Consider the following 12948-nt stretch of genomic DNA (forward strand, 5'->3'; position numbering starts at 1 on the left):
ATGTTATAGCTGTGGTCAATGTGGGAAGAGTTTTGGTCAATCTGGCCACCTGACAGTGCACCAGAGAAGACACACAGGAGAGAAACCTTTTAGCTGTAATCAATGTGAGAAGAGTTTTAGTACATCTGGCTATCTGACTATACACCAGAGAACACACACAGGGGAGAAACTTTATAGCTGTGATCAATGTGACAAGAGATTCTCCGATAAAAGATCTCTGATCAACCATCAGAAAATACATACATGAAGGAGTTGTTTCATGATATCAATGAAATATCCCACCTAGCAACATGTAATTGAAAAGAAGACTATGCTCGAAGTCCAATATACGTTCGGTTTTAGTTGAAAGTTAAAAATATGTATTTTCGGGTTGTTTTTTTCAATGACTTGAAAACAGCTTCATTTCAACGTACTTGCAGCCTATACACATGGACGCAGTATAATAAATTAGTCTATAATCAATTTTATTAACAATCCTACTTCACTCCAGTATTTCTTTACAACATTCAATTGCTAATTGTCTTTATTCCACTACTAAAGAAGCATGACTCAAATCACCTCATATTTCAAACATCCAGCCTGACAAAAGATACAAGTTTTATTATTCCATGCCTCACCATTAAGTTAATTATTGCCAATAGATATTAACAAAGGAGTGTACATTTGGTTTTGATATTTACAATTCATGTAATGTTTAGTAATCATAATTATTTATGCAACCAACTGACAATTTTTGGTACAATTATATTGACATTGTTGCCCTGCTTTTAGAATGTCAGTGTTTATTCTCAGATGTGCCAAACCAAATGTACTAAAGCATGACATTGGGGACTGGGCCCCGATCCAACAACATGCCTATCTAGTGAACCCTGAAAAGAGACAGAAGCTCCGCAGTGAGGTGGAAAATTACTACGGATATTAAGGAGCTAGTTCTAGAAGCTAGTTAGTTTTATTCTATAGAAAGAAAAATGAGAACAAAAATAATACGATTGTATATTTTTATTTAGAAATACGTTTTTTTTTGTTTTAATTGTTGACAGCCAGTAGACACCATGTTTATATTGGTGAAGGTGAAGCATTGTAGTTGATTATAATGAGGAATGGAAGTTGTTTTCTGTTTGTGGTGAGCAAACTTGTCCAACAAAAATATAGGATATATTTGTGTCTTAAGGGGGAAGGTGTTACAGGCTTTGGTTTTTCCATTATTGTTTTGAGGTTGGACTTTAGCGCGTATAGCTAGTTAGCGCGTATAGCTCCGTTAGCGCGTATAGCTCCGTTAGCGCGTATAGCTCCGTTAGCGCGTCTAGCTCCGTTAGCGCGTCTAGCTCCGTTAGCACGTACAGCTCGTTAGCACGTAGGACGCATTGATTGGTGTCACCTCGTTAGTCAGTATGTGTTACACCTGTGCTGGCTTGTCCATCTCGTTAGTGGGAAGATGTTTCACCTGAGCTGGTCCAGGTTCTATTTAAGAGTGTCTGGCCCAGTGCTCCAGTTGTCTTGATACATGTGGAGAGTCAACACCTTTAGTTGCTCCACCTTTTTGGTTTGCTACCTGTCGTTAAGTTTGGTGTGGGTTTTTCTTTTGTTTGCCTCTTCTTGGGCAGATTTAGTGGATCTCATGGTGGGTGTCTTTTAGGTCCCAGTTGTTGTTATTAGTCAACTTTCAGTGGACACTGAGAGAGCAAAACTGCAACATTATATTATAATACTTTCATTGCATCAAATGGTTGTTTTATTAACAGAATAGAGGGTTCTTATAACTATTGTGTCTGTGTGTTCTACTGAGGATGGGCCTCTGGGAGAAAACACTGACAGGAGATTTACAATGTCTTTTGGGTGATAAAACCTAAAGAGACCGCATTACAGAGCATGAGTTAATGTTTCTGTTCTATATGGTACCAGGGAGAGATGACCCCAGGGCCAGACCCTGGTCTCTACAGAAAGAGTACTGTTTTTACAGCAGATACTTATAATTCTCAGCAGACAGTATCTTTCATACAAATCTTAACCTTGTGACCCGTTCTATACATCTGTTGTTCGTCATGTAGGTTAAAAGGGGTGTATCTTGGCTGTAAAATACCTTTGTACTTTTGTTTCGTGGCTCTCAACGAGTCATCTGGGGGTGATTCGTCGACCAGCCATCATTATCGTAGAGCACCCAATTGATTAATTTTGTGTATGTGTTGTATTGACCTGCTCCCTTATTAATAAGTGAATAAAGGTTTAGTTTAAGAATAACTCTGACTTGTGTGATAAGTTTCTCTTCTCATTTGATATTAAAGAAATTAACAACCACATTTGGCGATGGGGATGTGAATCTTCACTTGGTGACCACTCCTGGTGACCTGGGTAAATGGTGCACCAGGGATCCCTCTAACTTGGGATCTCAGGGAGACCACACTTCAGGAGCGGAGCAGATGGACCCACATTTGATCTGAGAGGCAGCGAGCCGAGTGGATACCACATCTCCAACGTAGTTTAAAAATAAAGAATGAGGTGAGCGAAACAAGTGGAATTTTTAGAAAAGCCGCGTAGACTCTGTGTGTATTCCTGTGTGAGGGGGGGCACCTTGGAGGTTTAAAGAGGGGCGAGCCAGCTATCTGTGAGCTGTATGAAATCTAGAATCTGTGTTTACTAGTTAAGACCATCTATGATATAGTATAAGATAGTAAGGTGCCCCTGTAATTGTTTTAAACATGTAATTATTTTAAACCTGTAATTATTTTAAACCTGTACCCCATTTTAGAAGTATTGAAAGATGTAAATGTATGAGTAACATTATCCTAGGAACTAACTATGAGATAGAAATGTGAAAATATTCCTGCAGGTTAAAATATTGTTGAAAAACAACTAATTGATTAGGTATGTTTGGGAATAGCATTGTGTGACTGTGATATGAGAGTTGTGTGACTGTGATATGAGAGTTGTGTGACTGGAAATGAGTCTTAATCAGACGTCTGGGTAGTAACATATAGAAATATGCTTAATCAGATGATTGAAATGTGGATAATAAGCGGGTTGATATTTTAGAAAGCAGCGGAAGGTCTATAGTTCCTGGGAGGCTTGATTTTGCCGTGGTCTCTGGGAGGTTAGAGAACCATTGAGGATCCCATGGTCATTGTCCGGGAAACAAAAGTTTATTTTTTGTTCTGCTGGGAGTATGTTTGGACAGCTGCTTCGTAGCTGTGGAGAGTCCTTGAAAAAGCAAATGGAATGGTTGTTGTGACTACCTGAGAATTTCTTACGTTTTATATGGATTCTGTGAATATATGAATATATGATGAATTGTATGTGTGTATAATCGATTACTAGAGATTTGATGAAGTAATACTGGGAATATAATTAGATACAATTTAAACAACCCATATGTAGACGAACGTAGGTTTTGAGTTGGTATCTTTAATGGATCATTTGATAAAGATGAGGTTTAAGCATTATTAAACTGTCTACAAAGTCTGGCCAGTTGTCTCAGAAACTGATGGGAGTGTGTCCACTTTAGGTTAAGTTACTCTAACGATGAAACTATAAAACGCGTATTGGACTTTCTCCATCCAGGTACTACATTTGAAATAAACTGCCCTTAAGGCCTGGGGGGGTTTTTCCCAGTATGAGACGAGTTGCTGGATTTATTGAATAAACCTTTTTCCATAAAGTTAGAGTGAACCAAGGTGTCTGACTAGCTGTTGATGTTGAAGAACCGTCCACTAGATTATACGTCACAGTGGCAGAATCACCTGAAAGACGCACATCGCCATCTGCTGACTGGAGTTGGTATCGCAGTTCAGAAAATACTTTCAAACAAAATGTTAAAAAGCGACTGCCCCTAAAAACCAACGACTCCCTTTGAAAACGGGCGATGTGGCATCAGAAACATTTATTATAGTGTAAAAATGTACTACAAAGTGTAGCTAAATGGAATAACTTTGGTCACACCCACTCAGCACATGACGTCAAAGTACGTTGAATTATGGTCAATATCAGGTCTGTCTGTTGTGGCCGCTATTTCGCCCTAAAATATTCATCCCAAATTGGGCTGTGTATAACTATGTAAATGTCTCTCGGACAAGCTGACTTTTATCAATATACACTCTAAAAAGTAAAGGTTTCTGGAGTATCCTTTAGGGGTTCTTGAAATTGGAACTGTGGGGGAACCCCTAAAAGTTATTTGAAGAACATTTTGTGGGAACCCCTATAAGTGCTTTGAAGAACCCCTTATCATGGTCCTCAAAGAACCTTTTGGGGTTCATTTTTTAAACTCCCTGTCCACCCTCCCTCCATTATAAAAACATTTTAATAATGATAACAATATTGACAATATGGATTTAAATAATTCATTGTTTATTTAGTGCCACCACAAATATGAATTAATATTTACAAAACAATTTACCAAACAAAACACATTACAATATTGCAACAATAATAATGATGTACAATAAAAACATAAAAAATGAATCATAGGTAAACTACCAATATTGTAGACTTGATGCTAAATACAGATGTTTCAGCTTTAGTGTGTATATCATATCCACTTAGTTATGTTAGGAAGTTTTCCATCTTTATGACCGGCCCTGGTAACTTCACCCCAACTTCTCTGATCCCCAGAACACAGTAACTTAACAACATAAGTGTTTTTCTGACATTTTGGGGAAATTTTACAGAAAATAAAAATCCAGTCGTAGCAGAGCCTCAAGTCCCATGGGGACGTCCTCGAGGGCCTGGATGTTCTCCCCATCAAAGGCCAGCGGGATTTCACTCTCATGGTGAAATGGATTTCCACCGATGTGCAGTAAAGGAGTGAAGAGCGGTGAAATCTGTGTCAACAAAAGTAAGAAAAGATTAATACACAAACAATTAACAAAGAACAGAACAAATGTTCAGCTGTAGTTTTATATAAGCATGCACACCTATGTTTATGAAGAAACAGATGATTGGTGTATAGACATACCTTGTCATGGACATAAAGGCCACTCGTGTCCTCATTGAAGAGGTTGGGCAAGAGCAGAATCGCTGCTGTGGTCTCCAGTCCTAGTAAAGTAAAGCAATGATCTTACTACACTTGCTAATTTCATTACAAAATACATTAGAGAAAGGGAAGGAATAAGAGCAGATACCTCTTCTGTATTGTCCTTCAGGGACTGTCAAAATAGCAGGATGATGTCCTCACCCCTGCCTCGCCTCTCTACCTCTGATAGTCCTTGAATTATCTTTTTGTCTATATCCATTCCATGGACTTTATTCATTTCTGAGAAGATCTGAAAAGATCATTTGCACACATTTGTACGCTAATAGATTTAAGTTTGTATTGAATGCTATGTAGGTTAAATGTACACTTCAAATGCAGCTGTCCTACAACATATCTGTACCTTCTTCTTGATCCCAATTGCATTGTGTCCATGTTCTGTACCATCTAAGATATTAATTTCCCTCCACAAGGGGGCGGACATGTAACGTTTCCAAAATGGGATAGTATTGTTCATGTAACATTTCCAAAATGGGATAGTATTGTCCATGTAACATTTCCAAAATGGGATAGTATTGTCATGTAACATTTACAAAATGGGATAGTATTGTACAATAACGTTTCCAAAATTAGATAGTATTGTACATGTAACGTTTCCAAAATGGGATTGTATTGTCCATGTAACGTTTCCAAAATGGGATAGTATTGTACATGTAACGTTTCCAAAATGGGATAGTATTGTACATGTAACGTTATGCCCCCTTGTGAGTTAATAGTATTGCATGCTGTAGCAGACTATATAAAGAGGAAGACCTCCATTGACGATTCAGTTCGTTGTAACATCTCGTCTGGACAGGTCACCGTCCTTAGTTAGTTAGTTAGTTAGTTAGTTAACGAAGCTAACGTTAGCTAGTTGTACATGTAGATTGGAAACTTACATTAATGAGTGTAAAGCCATGTTGGCTTTATGGAATCGATATACAATATATGGGAAAGAATATAGTTGAGGAAATAATCCAAACCTAGATGGTGAACTGATGTTGAACTGGGCAGTCAGCTGCTGCTGCTCCAATACAGTATGAGGTGAGACGGTGAACTGATGTTGAACTGGGCAGTCAGCCGCTGCTGCTCCAATACAGTATGAGGTGAGACGGTGAACTGATGTTGAACTGGGCAGTCAGCCGCTGCTGCTCCAATACAGTATGAGTTGAGACGGTGAACTGATGTTGAACTGGGCAGTCAGTTGCTGCTGCTCCAATACAGTATGAGGTGAGACGGTGAACTGATGTTGAACTGGGCAGTCAGCTGCTGCTGCTCCAATACAGTATGAGGTGAGACGGTGAACTGATATTGAACTGGGCAGTCAGTCATTCATTCTGTACTATGAGTCTGGTCTAACATTGTTACTGCACATTGTGGTGGAAATTCTAACCAATCAGGAGAGACTTTGTCATTCCTTCAAACAATCAACCTTTATTTGATAAGAATTGCAATAATGTAGCTGGACAGCCCTACACTTTGAGGTGGAAGGCCGAGAGCTCGATGACACAAGGAGTTCAGAAGCCTTATATAGTCAAACTATCTTGTGCATATAGAAAACACGTGATCTTGAAATGTGTACGTGTGTGGAGAACGAGACACAGACTAGCAACAGCTAGTTGCTACAATCGTGAAGAGGGCACGACGAGGCCTATTCCCCCGCAGGAAACTAAAAAGATTTGGCATGGGTCCTAAGATCCTCAAAAGGTTCTACAGCTGCAACATCGAGAGCATCCTGACCGGTTGCATCACTGCCTGGTACGGCAACTGCTCGGCCTCCGATCGCAAGGCACTTCAGAGGGTAGTGCGTACGGCCCAGTACATCACTGGGGCAAAGCTGCCTGCCATCCAGGACCTCTACACCAGGCGGTGTCAGAGGAAGGCCCTAAAAATTGTCAAAGACCCCAGCCACCCCAGTCATAGACTGTTCTCTCTACTACCGCATGGCAAGCGGTACCGGAATGCCAAGTCTAGGACAAAAAGGCTTCTCAACAGTTTTTACCCCCAAGCCATAAGACTCCTGAACAGGTAACCAAATAATTACCCAGACTATTTACATTGTGTGCCCCCCCAACCCCTCTTTTACGCTGCTGCTACTCTCAGTTTATCTTATATGCATAGTCACTTTAACTATACACTCATGTACATACTACCTCAATTGGCCCGACCAACCAGTGCTCCCGCACATTGGCTAACCGGGCTATCTGCATTGTGTCCCACCACCCACCAACCCCTCTTTTTACGCTACTGCTACTCTCTGTTCATCATATATGCATAGTCACTTTAACCATACCTACATGTACATACTACCTCAATCAGCCTGACTAACCGGTGTCAGTATATAGCCTTGCTACTGCTACTCTCTGTTCATCATATATGCATAGTCACTTTAACCATATCTACATGTACATACTACCGCAATCAGCCTGACTAACCGGTGCCTGTTATAGCCTCTCTACTCTTCTTTTCAAATGTATTTTTACTGTTGTTTTATTTCTTTACTTACCCACACACACACACACACACACACACACACACACACACACACACACACACACACACACACACACACACCTTTTTTCGCACTATTGGTTAGAGCCTGTAAGTACGCATTTCACTGTAAAATCTACACCTGTTGTATTTGTCGCACGTGACAAATAAACTTTGATTTGATTTAGTTATTCTAGTTTTCCAGTGAGGAATCAAAACAACAGGAAATCACTCTAGACACAGTTCCTCTGAAGTAGATCAACGGTTCCCTGAATTGGGGCAAGCAAGCGAGTGTCTAGAGCAAGTCTAGAGATAAATCAGACCCAGACTGAACTGTGTAATGTAGTAGGGAGTTGTAGTTTCTCTAGAGATAAATCAGACCCAGCCTGAACTGTGTGATGTAGTAGGGAGTTGTAGTTTCTGGAGATAAATCAGACCCAGACTGAACTGTGTAATGTAGTAGGGAGTTGTAGTTTCTCTAGAGATAAATCAGACCCAGCCTGAACTGTGTGATGTAGTAGGGAGTTGTAGTTTCTCTAGAGATAAATCAGACCCAGCCTGAACTGTGTGATGTAGTAGGGAGTTGTAGTTTCTCTAGAGATAAATCAGACCCAGACTGAACTGTGTGATGTAGTAGGGAGTTGTAGTTTCCAACAGGCCAATATTCTTAAAAGTTTAGTGCATAAAATGCTGTAATTAACTACAATGACCATAATCCACTGCGCTCCTACTTGTCTTGTTTGTGTTTCTTTTACACCTGTGTTAAGTTCTAAATAAAGAGTAAAAACTATAAGTAAAAGACTATAAGTAAAGCTCAAACCAAGTTTATTCACCCACTGAGTCACAGCTGCATGAGACCAAGACATATTCACACAAGCTGCTGGTATTTAACCCTTTATGCCGATGTCTCCTCCTTACTGGTATTAACCCTTTATGCTGAGTCTCCTCCTTACTGGTATTTAACCCTTTATGCTGAGTCTCCTCCTTACTGGTATTTAACCCTTTATGTTGAGTCTCCTCCTTACTGGTATTAACCCTTTATGCTGAGTCTCCTCCTTACTGGTATTAACCCTTTATGCTGAGTCTCCTCCTTACTGGTATTAACCCTTTATGCTGAGTCTCCTCCTTACTGGTATTAACCCTTTATGCTGAGTCTCCTCCTTACTGGTATTAACCCTTTATGCTGAGTCTCCTCCTTACTGGTATTTAACCCTTTATGCTGAGGTCTCCTCCTTACTGGTATTTAACCCTTTATGCTGAGTCTCCTCCTTACTGGTAGTTAACCCTTTATGCTGAGTCTCCTCCTTACTGGTATTAACCCTTTATGCTGAGTCTCCTCCTTACTGGTATTAACCCTTTATGCTGAGTCTCCTCCTTACTGGTATTTAACCCTTTATGCTGAGTCTCCTCCTTACTGGTATTAACCCTTTTATGCTGAGTCTCCTCCTTACTGGTATTAACCCTTTATGCTGAGTCTCCTCCTTACTGGTATTAACCCTTTATGCTGAGTCTCCTCCTTACTGGTATTAACCCTTTATGCTGAGGTCTCCTCCTTACTGGTATTTAACCCTTTATGCTGAGTCTCCTCCTTTATGCTGAGTCTCCTCCTTACTGGGTATTTAACCCTTTATGCTGAGTCTCCTCCTTACTGGTATTAACCCTTTATGCTGAGTCTCCTCCTTACTGGTATTAACCCTTTATGCTGAGTCTCCTCCTTACTGGTATTAACCCTTTATGCTGAGTCTCCTCCTTACTGGTATTAACCCTTTATGCTGAGTCTCCTCCTTACTGGTATTAACCCTTTATGCTGAGTCTCCTCCTTACTGGTATTAACCCTTTATGCTGAGTCTCCTCCTTACTGGTATTAACCCTTTATGCTGAGTCTCCTCCTTACTGGTATTTAAACCCTTTATGCTGAGTCTCCTCCTTACTGGTATTAACCCTTTATGCTGAGTCTCCTCCTTGCTGGTATTAACCCTTTATGCTGAGTCTCCTCCTTACTGGTATTAACCCTTTATGCTGAGTCTCCTCCTTACTGGTATTTAACCCTTTATGCTGAGTCTCCTCCTTACTGGTATTAACCCTTTATGCTGAGCCTCCTCCTTACTGGTATTAACCCTTTATGCTGAGTCTCCTCCTTACTGGTATTAACCCTTTATGCTGAGTCTCCTCCTTACTGGTATTAACCCTTTATGCTGAATCTCCTCCTTACTGGTATTAACCCTTTATGCTGAGTCTCCTCCTTACTGGTATTAACCCTTTATGCTGAGTCTCCTCCTTTATGCTGAGTCTCCTCCTTACTGGTATTAACACTTTATGCTGAGTCTCCTCCTTACTGGTATTACCCCTTTATGCTGAGTCTCCTCCTTACTGGTATTAACCCTTATGCTGAGTCTCCTCCTTACTGGTATTAACCCTTATGCTGAGTCTCCCTCCTTACTGGTATTAACCCTTTATGCTGAGTCTCCTCCTTACTGGTATTTAACCATTTCTGCTGAGTCTCCTCCTTACTGGTATTTAACCCTTTATGCTGAGTCTCCTCCTTACTGGTATTAAACCCTTTATGCTGAGTCTCCTCCTTACTGGTATTAACCCTTTATGCTGAGTCTCCTCCTTACTGGTATTTAACCCTTTATGCTGAGTCCTCCTCCTTACTGGTATTAACCCTTTATGCTGAGTCTCCTCCTTACTGGTATTAACCCTTTATGCTGAGTCTCCTCCTTACTGGTATTAACCCTTTATGCTGAGTCTCCCCCTTACTGGTATTACCCTTTATGCTGAGTCTCCTCCTTACTGGTATTAACCCTTTATGCTGAGTCTCCTCCTTACTGGTATTTAACCCTTTATGCTGAGTCTCCTCCTTACTGGTATTAACCCTTTATGCTGAGTCTCCTCCTTACTGGTATTAACCCTTTATGCTGAGTCTCCTCCTACTGGTATTAACCCTTTATGCTGAGTCTCCTCCTTACTGGTGTTTAACCCTTTATGCTGAGTCTCCTCCTTACTGGTGTTTAACCCTTTATGCTGAGTCTCCTCCTTGCTGGTATTTAACCCTTTATGCTGAGTCTCCTCCTTACTGGTATTAACCCTTTATGCTGAGTCTCCTCCTTACTGGTATTAACCCTTTATGCTGAGTCTCCTCCTTACTGGTATTTAACCCGTCATGCTGAGTCTCCTCCTTACTGGTATTAACCCTTTATGCTGAGTCTCCTCCTTACTGGTATTAACCCTTTATGCTGAGTCTCCCCCTTACTGGTATTTAACCCTTTATGCTGAGTCTCCTCCTTACTGGTATTAACCCTTTATGCTGAGTCTCCTCCTTACTGGTATTAACCCTTTATGCTGAGTCTCCTCCTTACTGGTATTTAACCCTTTATGCTGAGTCTCCTCCTTACTGGTATTTAACCCTTTATGCTGAGTCTCCTCCTTACTGGTATTAACCCTTTATGCTGAGTCTCCTCCTTACTGGTATTAACCCTTTATGCTGAGTCTCCTCTTTACTGGTATTAACCCTTTATGCTGAGTCTCCTCCTTACTGGTGTTTAACCCTTTATGCTGAGTCTCCTCCTTACTGGTGTTTAACCCTTTATGCTGAGTCTCCTCCTTGCTGGTATTTAACCCTTTATGCTGAGTCTCCTCCTTACTGGTATTAACCCTTTATGCTGAGTCTCCTCCTTACTGGTATTAACCCTTTATGCTGAGTCTCCTCTTACTGGTATTTAACCCTTTATGCTGAGTCTCCTCCTTACTGGTATTAACCCTTTATGCTGAGTCTCCTCCTTACTGGTATTAACCCTTTATGCTGAGTCTCCCCCTTACTGGTTTAACCCTTTATGCTGAGTCTCCTCCTTACTGGTATTAACCCTTTATGCTGAGTCTCCTCCTTACTGGTATTAACCCTTTATGCTGAGTCTCCTCCTTACTGGTATTAACCCTTTATGCTGAGCTCTCCTTACTGGTATTTAACCCTTTATGCTGAGTCTCCTCCTTACTGGTATTAACCCTTTATGCTGAGTCTCCTCCTTACTGGTATTAACCCTTTATGCTGAGTCTCCTCCTTACTGGTATTAACCCTTTATGCTGAGTCTCCTCCTTACTGGTATTAACCCTTTATGCTGAGTCCTCCTTATGGTATTAACCCTTTATGCTGAGTCTCCTCCTTACTGGTATTAACCCTTTATGCTGAGTCTCCTCCTTACTGATTAACCCTTTATGCTGAGTCTCCTCCTTACTGGTATTTAACCCTTTATGCTGAGTCTCCTCCTTACTGGTATTAACCCTTTATGCTGAGTCTCCTCCTTACTGGTATTAACCCTTTATGCTGAGTCTCCTCCTTACTGGTATTTAACCCTTTATGCTGAGTCTCCTCCTTACTGGTATTAACCCTTTATGCTGAGTCTCCTCCTTACTGGTATTAACCCTTTATGCTGAGTCTCCTCCTTACTGGTATTAACCCTTTATGCTGAGTCTCCTCCTTACTGGTATTAACCCTTTATGCTGAGTCTCCTCCTTACTGGTATTAACCCTTTATGCTGAGTCTCCTCCTTACTGGTATTTAACCCTTTATGCTGAGTCTCCTCCTTACTGGTATTTAACCCTTTATGCTGAGTCTCCTCCTTACTGGTATTAACCCTTTATGCTGAGTCTCCTCCTTACTGTATTAACCCTTTATGCTGAGTCTCCTCCTTACTGGTATTAACCCTTTATGCTGAGTCTCCTCCTTACTGGTATTTAACCCTTTATGCTGAGTCTCCTCCTTACTGGTATTAACCCTTTATGCTGAGTCTCCTCCTTACTGGTATTAACCCTTTATGCTGAGTCCTCCTCCTTACTGGTATTAACCCTTTATGCTGAGTCTCCTCCTTACTGGTATTACCCTTTATGCTGGGTCTCCTCCTTACTGGGTATTAACCCTTTAGTGCTGAGTCTCCTCCTTACTGGTAGTTAACCCTTTATGCTGAGTCCTCCTCCTAACTGGTATTTTTACCCCTTTATGCTGAGTCTCCTCCTTACTGGTATTAACCCTTTATGCTGAGTCTCCTCCTTACTGGTATTAACCCTTTATGCTGAGTCTCCTCCTTACTGGTATTAACCCTTTATGCTGAGTCTCCTCCTTACTGGTAGTTAACCCTTTATGCTGAGTCTCCTCCTTACTGGGTATTTAACCCTTTTATGCTGAGTCTCCTCCTTGACTGGTATTAACCCTTTATGCTGAGTCTCCTCCTTACTGGTATTAACCCTTTATGCTGAGTCCTCCTCCTTACTGGTATTTAACCCTTATGCTGAGTCTCCTCTTACTGGGTATTAACCCTTTATGCTGAGTCTCCTCCTTACTGGTATTAACCCTTTATGCTGAGTCTCCTCCTTACTGGTATTAACCCTTTATGCTGATCTCCTCCTTACTGGTATGTAACCCTTTATGCTGCTTCCCTTCCTTTCCTCCTTACTGGTTTAACCCT

Source organism: Salmo trutta, unplaced genomic scaffold, assembly GCF_901001165.1.
Source record: "Salmo trutta unplaced genomic scaffold, fSalTru1.1, whole genome shotgun sequence".
Lineage (NCBI taxonomy): Eukaryota > Metazoa > Chordata > Actinopteri > Salmoniformes > Salmonidae > Salmo > Salmo trutta.